The sequence below is a fragment of the Panthera uncia genome, chromosome B4 (assembly GCF_023721935.1).
Source record: "Panthera uncia isolate 11264 chromosome B4, Puncia_PCG_1.0, whole genome shotgun sequence".
Classification (NCBI taxonomy): Eukaryota; Metazoa; Chordata; class Mammalia; order Carnivora; family Felidae; genus Panthera; species Panthera uncia.
In genome coordinates, this window is record NC_064809.1 from 34727183 (window position 1) to 34743739 (window position 16557).

The following is a 16557-nucleotide window of genomic DNA, read 5'->3' on the forward strand; positions in this document are numbered from 1 at the left end:
ACATAACAAAAATAAAACTAACTGAACAGTGTGATCACTACATTTAGGAGACACAGTGAGAAGTGCAAAAGTTCAGACATCTTGTAGACCACCCTCTCTGATCCCCAGTTGCCTAGTCTGCAAAATGGGATGACATACCTGACAAAGAGAGGTTTATAAAGTGCCCAGCAAATTCCTGGCCAAGGATTCTGTAAGGATTCTTCCCTTTGCTCTCCTGTCAGCAAAAACTTAAACAATGGATGGCTGAGTACACGTGTGCTGAAGGATTTTCTCAGGGGAACTGAGCTGAGAAAAACTTACCTCAGAAGCTCCTTACAGGGAATGAACTCAAAGCACATCCTTATGCTTCAGTTTTGTTGAAATACTTATGATTCAGTTTTGTTATGTACAAAATAGAAAGAATAGAAGACCATTAACTGAAGCACCTCCTTTAAAGTATGCCAAATTCCAGGGAATAATAACACCAATCCCTCTTGGTGTCACAAATGGCATGGGCCTCTCCACTTGGCCATGCAGTCTCTATCTTGTTTGCTCTTCTTTCAACACTTTCCTGAGATGCTTTCATTTCAAAAGACATCAAACACACAAACACAATTAGGTAATCCACTCAGCAGCAAGCAGAGTTTATGGCCAGTGAGAGAAAGCCAGTGGGATGTCAGGGTGAGAGACCAGATAGAGCCTCAGGCTCGATGAATCTGGGTTTACAGTTTACTGTTTGTTTTTGTTGATAAAAGCAAAGTCTTCCTTTCCATGTCCATTGTGAAGCGAGTTCCTTTTTGCATAAATGAACCTAATCCCCCTGTTTATTAACATTAAACTTGACATTTATAGCCCAAGTGCTTTACCGGCATTAACCAATAATCCCCAGCACATTCCTGTGGGGGAGTTCAATGCCAGGCTCTGAACTGCTCAACGAGAGTCCTTGCACACAGCAAAGTGGGCAGGTGGCTCTGCTCTCAGGAGGAGTAAGTTGCTCACACGACCTACTGCTGGCCTTATACTCTCAGAGCCATACACACCAGGATTCTGCATACCCTTCTGCCAAACCCCAGAGTGGGAAATGTGTACTGACTGAGCCACAGTGAGCACAGAGAAGTAAACAGCACAATCCTGAAGGATGGCTGGGACCTAGCGGGAGGGGGGGGGGTGCTGTTCTGGAAAGATCTGGCTGTCCAGTGGTTTACAAAGGAGTGTCATGGCATCGTGCTGAATGATGGAAGGGTAAGGTCTGTTTTCACCTAGACTTCCCCCTAAGGAAACACTCCTGCCTGGTGAAGAATAAAGGCTCCAGCCCTAAATGTTTCTGTTCGAGAGCAGAGCTGCAACCAGAGTCAACACCACATTCCTAGGCTAGTGGTCATGAGCAAAGGAGGCAGCTGACATTCTGCAAAGCATCCTGGGGAGCCAAAGTCCCCTTCCCAAAGTAATTAATGAAGGCCGCAGCTAAAAGAATCTTGGAGTGAGTGCCTAACTTCAGACCGAGGAGGCCGAAGGCCTGAAACAGACAAGGAAATCCTAGCAAAGAACAGCAGGGATGGATCCAGAGGTGGGTGGAACGTCTCAGAGCTATCTAGAGACGATGTTCTTAATCCCTTTGACTGGAGGTTTGGTAAAGATGAACTGGGATTTCATCATAACTCTGCTGTATATCCACAATTGTGTGTAGTTGGCTTTAAGATTAAGCAAATTGAAAATAGTTCTCTTCCCATTATGTAGACGGAGTCAGTTTCCACTTATTTTTACTGTCTTCATAAAATCTCAAGTTACAAGGCTCATCCAGGTACTGTTACGAAGGATTATTTGCACTGAGTGAATCTTACCTGACAACTGCAGTGAGGAATTCAGTGCCCAGCATCAGCACAAGCAGATAAGCAGTGCCCTTACCAGTCCTGCTACACGAAAGGAATCCCCATACGGTACACTGCAATGAGTACTGATCGAAGCCAGGCACTGTATAGTTGTATTAGCACATGTGACTTTCATTAGCCTTCCTCACCATCATATGAAGTAGTCTCTGTTATCCTTGTTTTGCGGTTAGCCTCGTGGTGAAGAAACTGAGGCTTGAGAGTTAAACTGTCCACAACCAAGAATTAATCAAACCCAGGTCGTACTCCAAAATGCCACCATGCCATTTCATTCCTTCCCATACCCCAACTGGGAGGCCTTGGATGGTGACCATCTTGACAGCAGCTGCCATATATGCTACACTGCACATGTGACCAACAGCTACTAGCAGACTAGGAGCACAGCATTGAGAATCACGGGGTCCACAGGTCCTGACAATCCTCAGGCACAGCCTGGCTTTGGTGTCAAGGTATGGCTCCCTCTCACATGGCATCACCACTTTCCTTTGATTCAGTTTATCAGCAATTACTTACCAAACGCCTCCACAGACATCTCTGTACTAGATTTCATCCCTGTGTCTGGGTACTCACAGTCTGGTCAGAGAAGATGACCATGTGTCAAATAATCCAAGATCAATCACCATGCTGTACAGATGACTGCTTAACTATGTGGTAATGTATGGCATCTACCATATGAGTAATAACCCACATAACAGTAAGCTTCTCACTTCTTCTTAAGTATCCACATAGCACTTAACAGCTTACCATTCTGTCCAAGATTTAAAAAACAAAACAAAACACAAAACCTCAGGAGACAAAAGACCCAAATGCCATGGCCAGCTCTACCACTTATAAGCTGTATGGCCTTGGGTAACACATTTAACCTATCTGAGCTTCAGTTATTTCCTATTAAATTAAAAATATTTCTCAAGCCTACACAGGGTTTTTCTGAGAGTCAAATGAAACCATGCAAATGAAAGCACTCCAAAATTATAAGCCAAGCAGCTGAACATATCAAATATTATTGTTCCTATTGACAAATGAGGAAACTGAGGCCATCAGGACTAGAGAGTAGGTCTTCAGACTCTTTGGCTAGGGGTCTTCCTACCATGTGATGCTGTGTCTCTAAGTTCTAGGGGCACTTGGGAAGGGAAAGTCACTTCCTGTGACCTAGAAAGACTCTTTGGAGTGGAGGTCACAAGCCAGAGGCCAGTGGGCCACTGTGACCACAAATGTGTTTTATTTGGCAGACATAATTGTTTAAAAAAATTTTTTTTGAGCCAGCACTTATGAAACATTAGGTTTCAGCCCAAATCCATATTACCAGAAGGGCTCATGACAGTGGGCAGATATTCTGTCATGGTGCTAATCTGCTGTAGGTGCACCTTTAAGGAAATACGTATTCTTGAGGTGGCACAGACCCCTTCATTCCCCACTGTTTCTCCAACCTGGAGACCAAGTGTCAGAAGCTATGTATTATTATTCTTGTGTGATGTTTTCCTATAACGCTGGAGATGAGCATACACCTATGGGAATGTGAACCCTCTCCCTGTACCAGGCCTGCTTCACTTACATACATTTCTTGCCTAGCTTGGGTAGACATTTGAGCTTGCAACCTCTGATCTGAAGGCCAAAGAGAACCCCATGAGGTAAGAAGGCAGGGCTGTACCAAGAGCAAAGTGAGGCTGGGGAAACGGCATGGCCATGTAGAAAGTCTGAAGAAGCAGAGGGGGAACAAGAGGGTATGTGGATGGGAACAGGGATGAGTAGAGGACTGGGAAGAAGTCTGGATCAAGAAATGAGGCTGCATTATGCAGGGAGGATCTTGAGTGATGATGGTGACAGCAGGGGCCCAGGGGACAGACAGGGCAGGGTAATACTGCCTTCAGGTAGAGAGGAAATAGAGATGCCGATGACTGCAAATTAGAAGAAATACTTTGCAAACTCATTCATTCAATAAAACTTTTGTGAACACCCCTTGTGTCCCAGGCATTGGAAATACAACAGGGAACTGGGGCGCCTGGGTGGCGCAGTCGGTTAAGCGTCCGACTTCAGCCAGGTCACGATCTCGCGGTCTGTGAGTTCGAGCCCCGCGTCAGGCTCTGGGCTGGTGGCTCGGAGCCTGGAGCCTGTTTCCGATTCTGTGTCTCCCTCTCTCTCTGCCTCTCCCCCGTTCATGCTCTCTCTCTGTCCCAAAAATAAATTAAAAAAAAAAAAAAAAAAAAAAAAACGTTGGAAATACAACGGAATAAAACAAGACGAAAATCCCTGCTTTCATGGCATATGCACTCAAGTTGGGAGGAATCTTGCCAACCCCCCCACCCCCCCTTTAATGATTCTGCCCATTAGGTGTGTTTGAGCAAGGGAGGGCAGACAAGGGGCAGAGATGATGCTCTTCCCCCAGAGGACTGTTGAACAGGGAAAAGGAAAGGTAAGGTGGGTTAAAAATGATCTGCCTACTGCTGCTCAGCCCATGAAAGCACAAAGCAACTCAAAACCCAACTCATTAATCTTCTAAGACACTGGATGAACCTCAGAATTACAGCAGAGACAGTGGGTCCTGTCATTCCTTTGACCTATTTTTCCAGGCTTCTCACATTGTGTGATTGATCACATATATATTCCCCCACACAAGTGCTCTCTTCTGCTCACCCACTCTCTGGCTTATGTACGCATGCACACACACACACACACACACACACACACACACGCACGCACACTTACCCCGAAGCTTTTTCAGAAGGGGTCACCTTGACAACAAGATAGTGTTATGGATTGGAGTACTCTGCATTTGACAAAAGGGGAAACACACAGGCATGGCTCACGGCACCTCATGATAATACTTTCATTTCTATTGTGGAGGAGACAGAAAAACTAATTACGGGGGCAAATGAGGAAAATGACCAAGTATTCCCATGTAAAGTAGAAGCATGATAAAGGCTTTCTTCCACCGAAGAGCAGCCAAGGGCAACGCAAAAAGGAGAAATGTTTGTAATATTTCTGCCCGTACGTACACAATCGCTAACTGCATCCACCATGGGTTCTTTTATGACCACTCTCTACTTGTTTTGCTCACCAGCCTCTGGAAATCACTGCACAGCTGAGAAGGGCAAATAGAGAAGGAGCAATTGGTACAAGCTGGTGAGGTGGAGGAAGGGAACATGAGCTGGGCAGACGCAGCAAGGGAAGAGGATGCATTCCCTAAATATTTGCTAGATACCTGACAATGTGCTGGCCACTAGGGCTTCTGGTATGATACGCAGAGTGGGGAGGGGTGGCCAAGGTCTGGAACATCTAAGATGGCAGTCTGGTGGAGAGGCTGCTAAGGAAGACAAAGAAGCTTGGAAAAGAAGGGGGGCAGAATATGGAAGATGAAGAGGAGGTCCTGCAGATGAGTAAGTAGGGATGTGACTTGGAGGAAAGACTACAGGAGGCAAATACAGGACAGTTAGAATCAACTGAGAGAAGTGGTGTGTGTGTGTGTGTGCATGTGCATGTGCATGTGCATGTGCATGTGTGTGCATGTGTGTGGTGGGGTGATGGGCAAGGGGAGAGGGAAAACATAATGTGATACAATGGACATGCCTGCTGTTGAGATCACTTGGATTTGAATGTTAGTTCTTCTACATGACCTTGGGCAAATTACTTAATTCTAAGTTTTTGTGTTCTCATACTTAAAACTGAGGGGAGGGTAATAATATTTACCTCCGAGCATTTTTATGAGGGCGAGGTGACATGGTCTACGTGAAAGCACACTGCCAGTGCACCAGCAGGACATAGTGGGTCTGCGACAAATGCTGTCCTTCTCACTGTGCCCCTTTGCTCCTTGACACGTGGGAGGGGTTAGGTCTCTTGGTCCACATGCAAATCAGAGAGAAAGCTGCAGCAAGCCTTCAAGGAAATGCCTCTCCTCTTCCCACCCCCATCACCTCCCATGGTTAGGAGAGACACAGCCAAGACTGGTTTTGTGAACTATGTCTCTGGTATTATTTACGAAATCCTTGAAACTCCCTCAAGGATAATTCCATTTGGGTTAGGATTTACATCCCCAGTAACCTGTTGTTCAAATACAAATGTAATCCCTGGGGGGAGTCTCATACCAGCCAAAACACCCAAGATGGTAAATGGTGGGATGGGGGGATATGCACTTTGGAAATCCAGGCCTGATGAGACCTTCTCACAAAGGGAGGGGAATTTCAGAACAGGAGCCACTGACAGAGTGAGACAGGCAGCCTGGGGGAGGGCTCCAGATGGGGGCTCTGGGCTGCCAGGGGTCAGGAGGGTAGGTGGGGGAGAAAGAAAAATAGCCAAAAGAGGGGTGGAAGAGGAGGGAAAGCTGAGGCCAACATGGCCTACTTTAGAAAATATTTCATTCCTTTCACTAACATCCATCAGCACCTCAATGTGGAAAGGTCAATATCAGAGTGTGTAGGTGATAGAGGGTGAACCCAGCTCTAATACTGGCCTCCAAGACTTTAGAAAATGTCTTGTCCATTCCAGAGCCATTCCAGTCAGCTTCAGGGCTCAGACCTGAGTGTTCAGCCTGTAACTGGCATCCCCATTGCAGCCCTGCCTTTTATTCTGAGCTCAGGTTGGTCACTGTTTGCATTTTGCCTACTTCAATAAAGTTGCAGACATACATTCACATATCAAAGACCCTACCAGAAGATTTCCAAAATGCAATCCAAATTCTTCTTCAACCTTCTTACTTGTCAAGATTATTCAGTATCACTGACTTCAAGAAGGACTATATTATACACATTTTAAAAAGTTTGTTTGTTTGTTTATTTATTCATTTATTTATGAGAGAGAACATGTGAGCAGGGGAGGGGCAGCGAGATAGAGGAGAGATAGAGGGAGAGTGAGAATCTTAAGCAGGTGAAGCCCAATGTGGGCCTCCATCTCACAACCGTGAGATCAGGACCTGAGGCAAAAGCAAGACTTGGATGTTTAACCAACTGAACCACCCAGGCACCCGCCCTCCTTTTCTTAATAGGGGGAAATTACCACAACCACTACCCACCTTTAACTCTAATGAGAAAGGCAGTAATGGAGGGGACCCTGGCAGTTGATCAGGCAGTACAGACATAGTTTCACTACTTCTTGGAAGATGACAGATCAAGCAGAGCAGAGAATTATCATACCAAGCTATTTGTGTTTCATGTAATAATGCCCTAATGATTCAATTAGCATTGATTCTTCAGCAGCAACAATATTTTCTGACTGATCCAGCAATTTAGTGCTCACTGTTGATTGATACAATTCCTATGTGTAATAAAGCAGTTTGAAAGAAATTTGTTTAATTCTTCACAAATGACTTTTTAAAACCTTTTAATTTTAACTTGATCTTCATTTCCCACTCTTTCCCTACCCCTGGAGGTCATAAGGGCCCTTTATTCTGAGTCTCCTGCCAGGCACCCCTGCTGCATTGGTCATCACGTGGCCAGGTCCTCCCTGCCCCTTGTCTGGGCATCTTCAGCCTTCACCACCCCCCACAGATGCTTGGTGGCTGCAGCCAGAGGAACAGATGGGGCACAATTGCTGAGCCTCGGTGAATGGTACCCGGCACACAGCCGCTGTGGAAACGGCCCAGGCGAGAACCACTGAAGCAGGCTTTCTGAAAAACTGCCCTGGTAACACCGCTAAAATTGGAAAAGAGGCAGGGTGTGTAGGGGGGCAGAGTGGGAGGCTGGTGGGAGAGAAGAAGGATGATCAAAAACAGAGAAGGGAACTAAAACAGACTATTGGAATAAAATCTCTTACCAGTTAAAAACTGGGCTTCCCAGGAAAAAAGCTGAAACACTGTGGCTCTTGAGCAAAACCCCAGGAAGGGAAGCCTTTGTGACCTCAGGGATTGGGCAAAAGGGCCAAGAGTCTGTGGTATCTCATCCTGACACTGTTTCTAAGCCCATAGTCTCCTCCCAGCTGTGGCTCCCACCAAGAGCCTTTCCAGTATGAAATACAGGGGGCAGGGGGAAGTGTGTGGAGGAGGAAAGCCCCAGGGGCTGAGGGAGGTGTTGTTGTCCCAACCCCTGCTGTTCCTCTAGGCAACCAATACACCACATGACAGTCAATGGCCCGTGGATGGAGCCAAACTGGGGTGCTCTGCTGCCTGGGTCCCCTTTAAACAGTTCTGCCGCCATTTCTGTGCCAGCTCTAGTGTCTACATCTTGACTGTTTCTATCGTCACTCCTCACCCGTCATGCTGTCCCAAGTCAGGTATTGTAACAGAACTAGAAGTAGTAAAAATAACTTGTAACGTGAAGAGCTGCTATGTGACAGTCATGATGCTATATATTATTTCATGTAATCCCCTTAACAACCTTCTGGAACAAGCATTATCTCCACTTTGCAGGTGAGAAAATTAAGGTTTAAGGTGGTTAAGCAATTTGATGAAAGCCATTTAATAAGCTGAGGAACTAAGCTAGTCAAAATGAAAACCCTTGACCCTTAAAACCAGAGTTGGAGGTTCCAGAATCTCTCTACATTATCAACTCCCACATTTCAGCCATAGCCAAGGAGATCTCCTCCTAACTTCACCTCTTCTTCTCCACTTCTTGCAAGTATAACCCTCTTATTTTGCTTCTCAAAGAAAAAGATGGACAAAATCTCTTTAAAGACTCCCTTTGGGGGGCACCTGGGTGGCTTCAAAGGTTAAGCGCATGACTCTCAGTTTCAGCTCAGGTCATGATCTCGCAATTCGTGAGACTTAGCCCCACGTCAGGCTCCATGCTGACAGTGTGGAGCCTGCTTGGGATTCTCTCTCTCTCTCTCTCTCTCTCTCTCTCTGTCTGTCTCTCTGCCCCTCCCCTGCTGCTCTCTCTCTCTCTCTCTCTTTCTCTCTCTCTCTCAAAATAAGTAAACTTAAAAAAAAAGACTCCCTTTGGACATAGTAAGCTTCCACCCAAAGGACTAAGAAATCCAGATTCCCTCCCCTCTCTGAGGACAGTCAACCCCTTCCTCCCCCAGAACACTTCATGGATCCACCCAAGCCCATTCCACATTAACTGGAGCCTTCCAGGTCCCAGCAGAACTACGTGTTTATTCTGACTCACACGGGAAGGAGTCAGCTGACTGATCCCCTTCCAATTTTTCTCTAAGGTTCAGAGTGATTTTAGTGGAATTCCTCTCCATTTCCCAAACCCTTCACCCTTCACCACCTTTCACCAGCCAGAGAATGTATTATGAGAAGCTTCTGGGTCTGACAGAAATCAGATTGAAGGCAAGAACTGCTCCAGTCTTTCAAAATTCAGTAAAAGTGTATCTTTGCTCCAGTGTCACTATTTCTATGGGAAGATGGTGTCAAAATCAACTAATTACTTACTTCTTCACAGGAAATACTTATTGGCTTATATACACATCATGCTTCCTATCAATATTGGTTATTCTGAAAAGAAATGCTTCTTCCACATAACGTCTTCCCAGTTTCATGTGCATGAGCCTTGGTCCCAAACCTGATTCTGTTGGTTTTGATGATAAAGGCTAGAACGGACAGTCTGCAAGCAGCAATATTGTTTGGCAATTAAATAAACATACAAAAAAGAACACAAGGACAGCAGCAGCAGTCAAAACTGCATTTATTAATTTTAGGTTTTCAATATTAAAACCAGTCACTGTCACTTTTATACTCCTTAAAATGATTTGTAATAAGCAAATAAGAGTAGAGCTTGGAGGGCAAAGGAAAACAGTATAGGTTTTAATTTAAATAGAGAGAAAATTGGTTAATAAATGTTTTATCAAAGAATGCCCCTTCCTGAAGTTTTGCTTAGCAGTAAAAACAGTGCTGTTAGCTAACATTAGTTTCTTGAAACTTAGATATAAAGATGAAGAATAAGGTGAGTGAGATTAAAAGCATTGTCTGTACCCAGTCCTTCCTTAGGTCACATCTTCATAAGGCAACGTCATTAAAAGTGAGGTTCCACAGGAGGTAGGAAGACCTGTCTTTCCTTTCCAGTTGGAAATGTCTCAAAAGAGGTCGACCATTGGCCACTGGGAATTGAATGCTCAGTGTCTTCTTAGAGACTCAACACAACCCTCTGAAGTATTTCCATATCTGAAAGATGCCTTTCAAGAAGTCATGTGGCCAAGCTAATACAACTGAGTTCATTGTTTCTATCAAACAATAATAACAAATCAACATTTATGTCCCATTGGGTCATTTCAGTTTCTTTTTCCTCAGCTCCATCAACCATTAGGTCATCTCATGGGTCTTGATGGAGAGGTACAGAGTGCTTCTCTGATGGTGTCATCCAAATGAGAGGGAAAAAGTGAACCCATACCATCATCCCTCGAGCAATGGAGGCCGTGGAGAGAATTGGAAAGGAAGAGAGGTTCCAAATTATAGAAGATAGCTTTTTGCCTTAACGTATAAAATAAAAACCTGATCTAGAAAGCTACACTTTTCACTGATTCCATACACTGGAGTTAAGATTCCCCATGAGGCCACCATGTGGTGGGGTCACATCTGCCCAGGCCCGTTCACTACTGGATTTGCCATATGCCCCACACCACCAGTAAGCAGATAAACCAAAATATCAACATATTAACACAGCAAGACTCAGATGTGGTTATCCACCAAAACTCAAACCAGAAGAACAAGAGTATCCCAAGGCACTGAAATATTCTCATGGTGTTAGGGCAGTTAGGGTCAGAAACCACCCTGGAGACTAACTTCAAGATTACAGGGAGGGGAGGATGTTCTGAGTGTCTAGACTCTTCACAGCAAGTGGACACCTCTGGTTGTAGGGATGAAGATATAGCAGCCTAGTGTAGGCAGGGCTCTGTTCCCCCCCATCTCTCAGGAGAACAACTTGGTTCAACTATCAGCTCTGCTCAGGTTCCTGGGCACACTCAAGATTCAAAGGATGTGGTTACCATGGTGACTCTGCCTTTGTGATGGAATCTAACTTTGTGTCTGATCCCTTGTACATTGCTGGGGTGTGGCTGGGAGAACTGTATGTAATGGTGACTCAGAAAAAAATGAGGATTTAAACTAGCCCAGAAGTACTGAGGTAAGCCCAAGAACAAAAGAAAAATCCTTGGCTAATACACAGAAAAGGAGAACATTATCTTTCCATTTTCTATTAAAGTCCTATGAAAATTAGTTTTTTTTTAACAGAAATTGATTACTCCCTGCTTCTATAGTTCTTTTCTTTTCCAATTGATCACTCATTAAATTCATATTGGTGTTAATGAGTCCTCTACTTAAATGCAAGGGTTTCTTCCACAGCCAGTTAAGTGCAATCTGATAGTGAAAATCATAGAATAGCCTACTAAGGCTTTGCAACTGGATGTGTGGACCACAAATTAGCCACATTGACATCACCTGGGAGCTTGTTGGAACTGGCCACACCCCAGAGCTGCTGAATCAGAATCTACATTTTACAAAGATCTCCAGACAATTCATATGCAAATTTAAGTTTGAGCCACACTGACCTTGACCCAAGAAGCACTGTGGATTTTTCTCTGAAAACCCTTGGGGCTGGGTTGAAATGGAACCTACATTACTGACAGTGTGTCTTTGGTATAGCAGGCTGGACTCTAAGGCCACACTGCCTGATCTCTGACCCTAGCTTCAGAAGCAAATGTTTGTGAGCAAATTTATTAACTTCTCAATGCCTAAGAGTTCTCACCTGTAAAACGGGGACAACATTAGTACCTACTTTATCAGGTCCACTATTATGTATAACAGAATAGTGCCAGTCCCATAATAAGCACTATATATGATAAGCAGATAGACGGTACCACAAATGTGAACTGGAACTGAAAAAAGCAAACTAGCAGTGGCTTCTACATCTCCTGTGCACCTAACTGCCTCCAGCCAGCCTGATAGAGACAAGTTGTTCATCATTTTATTTCATATGGCTCCTGAGGAGCCATACAGATAGATTTGAAGAGTACTACACCTTTGCCTGGTCATAGCCCTAAGTTAACCCCCATCTCCCCCATCTAGTAGGAGTATCATACAGGCAATATGTAGGGCAGATCCCCCTCCAGGGACTGTATGATCTCTGATCTCCTACCAAAATAACAACAATAAAACCCCCTAAAACAAGACAAACCCCAAAACAAAAAACTGTTCGAAATAGGCCAGCAATTTGAAAATATCTAACCCATGATTTTCTGGGTGAAACAATTAGCCCTGAGTTGCTCCAGGCCTTGGCATCTTCATCCCACAATGTCAGGGTTGGTACAGTGCCCAACTGCTGAGCTGGGTGCGAAGGGGAGAAAATCCGTGCTGGATCTGGGCCGAATGGCTTTCCTGACTTGGTAGCTCCAGATGTTAGCTTGTCGCTGTAGAGCAACTGAGTTAATTAGGAATTTCTGTGGAGTCAGAATTCTGAGCAGTAGGGAAGAAATGGAAAATAAGAATTCAAGAATGGCTACTCTGTACCATATACAGCATTTCCTCTCCACATCTTCCCTTGAGACAAGGCTTGGAGAGATGGGGAGAGCACCAGCCCTTCAAAGAATCAACTGTAGAGACAGCTGACAATGCAAGAGTGTGGATGTTTGGAAAATTAAGGAATAACATCAAAATTCTTCCCCGGGAGAGAGTTGGCTTGCCTCAATCCCATGAAGACCAAATACAGGTCCATAGCAAGGGATACTAAGGAACCACCTTCACAAGGACTTCACTCATAGCAGGGTGTCAAAGCATCCATGATGGCTATCATTTATGATTCTTACCCAGAATCTCTTGTCTCTTCCACTGCCTTGCCTGAACCAAAGCTCCTGGGAGGGATTTTTCCCTTGCTATCCTCCACCTCTTGCCAATTTACACTCTCTGCTACTTTTAATTGAAATAGTTAAGCTATGTAGGTCAGCTCATTTAAAATTCTCAAGGGCAGACCACTGCATTGCAAGCAGGATGGGGCATACAAAGTTTTTCTCTAAACTGGATTTCATGTATTAACACACACACACACACACACACACACACACACACACATGCACACACGCACACACAATTTCTGTGAAAAGCACCAACACAAAGAGTGAGATAGGCACTAAAGATTTCATGTTCATAATCCAGCCACTGGTCAACTACCAAGTTAAAGGTTGGAGAATTGGCCACCTTAAATGAATGGCATTATATGCTGAGAAACGTATACCCAATTACCCATCTTTGACACATCTGGCAAATGGATTCTCAGATGCCTATGCTACTTTTCAAGGCAAACACAGTTGATCCTATTGTCCTCCCATTTCTAACCAGAATGCATGGCAATCGACTTACCACAGCTCCACTGTTCCTCTCCTCCCAAGAACAGGCAATAAATTGGCCATTGTGTGTATATTTTGCATGCCAATAACACAAAATACTCATAATTTAATGGATGCCAGAAAGGACTAATATAGAGAGAACACCCCTTAGCATCAGTTTTCAGCATTTCCATCTTTTCCAAAAGTAAAAGAGACCAACAGATGCTTCCAGACAATTGACTTGTTTGATAGGATTATATTGTCCAACCAGCAGAATCCTCTTTGCCAGAAACACTTTCTGAGCTGTGAAAGGGATTCTTAGTCCATTTGTGCTCAAACAGTTAAAAGAAGTACTAATAACAAGCCAAAGTGGGAAGCACTGAAATAATGCCAGATTGTATTAAACCAGATGGGAAGTATAGGATACAGTGGGAGTGGGGATAGACATGTCCAAGTGACCTTAAGTGACATCACTGTTTATCTTCTTCAATCTGAGCCTAGATCCAACTTGATGTACAGGTGGAGTAGATTAAAGTCAAGCAACAGAATCTTTGAAAACACACTTTTGCTGAAGGGATCCTTTTGGGGTTTGAGGCTAGTTTGAAGAGGAGTACTCTTATTCCATCTTCCAGCCTCCATGGGAGAGGGAAGCACTGAAGATGGAGCCCTATTTTTGCCACAAGCCTTTACTCCTTCCTGCCAGCAGACTCTTTCACACAATGATTAGAGTGAGCAATTAAACACCAAAAGTCTTTTCAAGTCAAAGTATCTGTCTCCAGCCTCCTTGTATAAGGCCTCAAAGACTCAACCACCCATATGTCAGAATCAAGTCATGGGCAAAGGTTTTTAATGATACCAAGTGCTATAGTGCTAGGAAACAGCCTGTTCACATTCTCACAATTTCTGGATCCAAAATCAAAATTAAAAATCCCCTAGGCTGAATCCCCTAGGTTTTAGAATGCTGAATAATCTTAAATGAGTTCTCATACTGTGCAGTGACCAAACAAGAGTATTGTCTCCTACATTTAATAGAAGACACTGTATTATAAGTTCCTCAGGAGAACTTAATGCACCATGGTGAGCCCAGCACCCACAAGGCCTGACACGTACTGTGTGCTCAACACATACTTGCTTCGCGCATGAGTGAAAGAATAACATTGATTCATGACTTTAATTCAATGGAATTTAAAATTACCACCAGATGGGTGACATGTGCATGGTTACAGATCTTTAAGACCACTGAGACTCAAAGTGGCAGGGTCACAAATTGTTAGTGGCTCATGACAAGATAAGGAGCTCATTGACTCGCTTTCAAAATGTGAAGCTTCCTTCATCAAGGAAGTATTGATATAAAAAAAGTTGATAGCAATGAGCACAACTAGTGCCCAAATCTTGGTTTTTAGATATTCTCCAATGAAATAAACCAGGGCTCCTTGGGGGAAGTGTTTCATTTCAGGGTTGGGGAAGGAAAAATTCAAGATGATCTTGGAGTATCTTGTGGTCCAAAAGCAAGAAAATGCTTGAGGACTGACGGCATGTTGAAGGCTATAGGAGCTGACCCAGAAGACCTCTAAATGACCAAAGCTAGATCAATTTGAACAATAAAATAAATATGTGTAGTATTAGGTTGTGATCCATAGAATAAAATAAATATGACAGTGACATAAATTAATAATTGAATAAAGAAAGAAATGGGGAAGAAGGGACAGCTCTTCCTAATAGAAGAATGCCAATTAATAAATGTAGAGGGAAAGAAGACAATAGAAAAATTAGGCTAATGTCACAGCAATAAATGTTGCAGGCAAGATCTACTATCTATGCTAAAATTATAAGCATAAGTTTGAGAAGCAACAGAATTTGAACAGTCTCAAAATATCTCCCACAGGATATGTATTACTTAGAAATGGGGAAATAGCAGCTTTACGGTGGAGAAACTCCACAGACACCACCTTCACCAAGTGATGAAGGTGAAGGTCAACAGCACCAGCAAAAAGACATTCTAACATCTTCTGCTTCTATTATGATAGAATGCAAAGGGCACATTACTTATATGATATTCAGAAGTGATGCATGTATTCAGTATGCAAAATGCATTACATCAAATCATGGGGAAACAGACAAACTCAGATTAAGAAGCATTCTCCAATATAACTGCCCTGTACTCTTCAAAAGTGTCAAAGTCATGGAAAAAAACAAGGCAAGACCAAGGGACAAGCACATATTGGGGGAAAACTAAGGAGATTGCTGACTAAATGCCAGGTAGGGTTCTGTATTCGATCCTGGACCAGAAACAAAGCATAGGTGGAAAAACTGGTGAAATCAAAAGGAAATCTGAAGTTTAATTGAAAGTATTGTACTAATGGCAATTTGTTACCTTTAATCATTATATTACAGTGATGCAAGATATAAACATAAGAGAAGCTGGGTGAAGGATCTATGCACACTCTCTACTATTTTTCAACTTTTATGTAAGCCTAAAAGTATTTAAAAGAAAAATGTAAAAAGAGGAGAAAAAAAGTCAGGTAAACTAAGCAGTGTTTATAGACGTAGTTGATTCACATTCTGCCACAAGCCCGTGATCTCACCATAGATTGGTAACTGGTTAACTTGTCTCTAGCAGCTGGGGCCCACATTTTGAGTAGTACTCTACTAAATTGTTTGCAATCTGCCAGAGAGGAATCAAAACACCCTGTTGTTCATGCATAATGAGTATCATTAGGTCCTATGTTCAAGCTTTGTACTTAGTAGGTATGTGTCACTCACAAAATAGAAAGTCAGGAGATGATGGTTCTGATTCTGCTCTGATTTTAAAAACAAAGAACAAAAACAAAATAGCCCCGTGTGCGACCCTGGGTAGATCACTTGTTGACACTAACCTCGGTTTTCTCATAATTAAATTGGGAAAATAACATGTGCCCCACCACCTTTACAAGGGTTGGTGGAGAGGGGGTGGTGGTGAAATGAAATAAACTGTATAGAAGGTTTTGCAAATCATAAAAGCACCATTTAACTGTAATGAATGTCTTATCACTCACGTATTTAAATGTCCCCCTTTTCATTATTTTCAGAAATGGGTGGCTTAAGAATTGGTTACCAAATGCACTTATTCAACTTTAGAAATTATTTCGTATTTACTGAGGACCTACTATGTTTTATGCATTGGCTGAGATCCTATAGTAAATATGACAATGAATTCCACATGGACTGTGGTCTCAGTGAGTTTCCAGCCTCAGGAAGGAGGATGACATACATGTAATAAATTACAACACAAACAAGAGGTGGAAATTGCCAGCTGCCAGGCAGGAACCCCACACAGATATGGGAAAGTAAAAGGACTTATGCAGCTGCTTTTCCCCTTTGTGACCACATAGTTCCTTTGTGTATATCTGTACAAATTGTTTCCAAAAACTAATTCCACACGGTAAATAACAAATAATTACCAGATTGATAAAGGGAAAAGAGATAAGGCTTTTGGAGTCAGAAACATGTGTTCCAATAATGGCCAGCA

At 43.3% G+C, this 16557-nt stretch overlaps 1 protein-coding gene and 1 long non-coding RNA gene across 6 annotated transcripts in view; one reads left to right on the forward strand and one right to left on the reverse strand.

The window, feature by feature from the left end:
• CACNA1C (calcium voltage-gated channel subunit alpha1 C) overlaps window positions 1-16557 on the reverse strand; it is a 658891-nt gene that overhangs the window by 466549 nt on the left and 175785 nt on the right. The gene's annotated exons all lie outside the window — the stretch shown is intronic.
• LOC125920059 (uncharacterized) overlaps window positions 6859-16557 on the forward strand; it is a 12224-nt gene continuing 2525 nt past the window's right edge. Inside the window, exon 1 of one of the 2 annotated variants that reach the window (XR_007456936.1) lies at window positions 6859-8063. This is a non-coding gene — a long non-coding RNA (uncharacterized LOC125920059). Of the gene's footprint in view, window positions 8064-10450; window positions 10856-16557 lie in introns of those variants that run through there. The other variant, XR_007456935.1, reaches the window with a different exon arrangement.